Consider the following 1,750-nt stretch of genomic DNA (forward strand, 5'->3'; position numbering starts at 1 on the left):
TCAGGCCTCCGCCCCTGCCGAGCCCGCGCGCCGCAGCCCGGGCCCACTTCAGTCGGTGTGCAGAATCACCCTTTTCCCTTTACAATAATTTTTTAATGCTTTCAAGGGAGACCCCTCCTGCCCGACACTTCACCCAGTCCCCAGCCGCAACCAACCGAAACCAACGGCTCAGTGAAACAAACTAGGCAGCACACCGGCGCGCTGGCGACCCCGGGCCGGGCCGACCCGCCCACGAAACCCGCCTGGCTGGGAAACACACTGGCGAGCGACGACGCAGAGATCTCTTTCCTGGCCTGGCCCTCGCCTCCCTCGGACCCCAAGCCTCCCCTAGTTTCGTCCCGAGGCCCACGGCGCCCGCACCGTGACGGACAGGCCAAAGCGATCGGCCGGCTAACTAGCCCCCCAAACGCTTGAGATTGGGGGAGAACAAATTAAAAGCAGCTGTTTAACATACCTTGGGAGCCTGGCGAGGAGTCCTGAATGGGGAGAACGCCCCCCATGGGCCATTGGCTCCCCGGCGCTGGCGTCAATCACCCTCGGCCCGCCCCCTCCGCTTGCCCCACCCCTTCTCTTCATTGATCGCCCCCCTGCCTCCAAAATAAATACAAATAAATAGATAAACTAGCCTCGCGTGGGAGGCGCTTCTGTAGCAGAGGCCCCTGTCTCTCCGACACCGCCGCCTCAAGTTTCTTGAGGCCTTTGGACTGGAGGGAGACCTTCTGGAACTTGACCCGCGGGGCGGGGGTCGCGGAGGAGGAGCCGACGGGGCTACTACAGCCCCGCTTCCTTCACACCCGCACCGCGTTCGGAACTGGGCAGAGGGAGGCGATAGGGACACTCTAGGGTTTGGCTGGAGCATCCCGACTCCCCTGGCTGTGTAACCTAACCGTGTCCGGCCCGTTCTGGTAGGCATCAGCCTAAAAATGAACTGTGTAAGCAGGAAATCCTGCGTTCAGGCAACAGGCACTAGTCTGAGCCCTACCCTGCGTTAGGCAGACACATTCATACACCACTTGCTGCTGGGTGCGATGGCAGAGACTAGATGAAATGCATGCTCTGTACCTTCCAAGGGCTCTGAGGAGATGCCACAGAAGGAGCTAAAGCAAGGCAGAAATGTTTATATAAACAGATATCCATAGGAGCTTAGAGCAGGGAGATTCTTTCTAGCTGAAGAAAACTAGGGAAGTCTTCCTCATGGAGGAGGTGGTACTCAGGTTAGGTCTTTTTTTTAATAATTTCTTTTAATTTAGTGATTTTAGAGAAGAGAGAAAGGAGAGAGAGTGAAACATCAATTTGTTGTCCCACTTATTTATACATTTATTGGTTGATTCCTTTATGTGTCCTGTCCCAGGGATAGAACCGAAACCTTGGGGTATCAGGACACTCGAATCAACTGAGCTACCCAGCCAGGTCTCAAGTTGGGTCTTAAATTATTTCATCAGGCAGAAATGGAGAGGTATGTCATTTTCAACAAAGGACACAAAGGAGTAAATGCAAAACATTATTAAGGGCCTTCAAGTGTGGCTACAGTCATGAAAATTAGGGTTGCAAGGATGGGACCAAACAGTAAAATACTTTAATACCTGATTAAAATTCTTAGAATTACACAACAAAATTTATAAGGACTATGGTTATAAGACTACGGGCCCAGAACTATGGATTCAGATACTCAGCATTCCAGTACCTGGTAGGTTCTGAGGGTGGGTTAAGTGAGGGCTACTTACACGCAGCAAGGTGAGGCACAAAGGCT

The 1,750-nt window shown here is 52.9% G+C and overlaps 1 protein-coding gene across 1 annotated transcript in view; it reads right to left on the minus strand.

Moving 5' to 3' along the window:
- Window positions 1–569, minus strand: part of SIN3A (SIN3 transcription regulator family member A) — a 78,588-nt gene extending 78,019 nt beyond the window's left edge. The window contains exon 1 of the mRNA XM_006774576.2: window positions 455–569. The gene's annotated coding sequence lies outside the window, so the exon portion shown is untranslated. The remainder of the gene's footprint in view (window positions 1–454) is intronic.
- Window positions 570–1,750: the final 1,181 nt, after the last annotated feature.

This window comes from Myotis davidii, unplaced genomic scaffold, assembly GCF_000327345.1.
Source record: "Myotis davidii unplaced genomic scaffold, ASM32734v1 scaffold687, whole genome shotgun sequence".
Classification (NCBI taxonomy): domain Eukaryota; kingdom Metazoa; phylum Chordata; class Mammalia; order Chiroptera; family Vespertilionidae; genus Myotis; species Myotis davidii.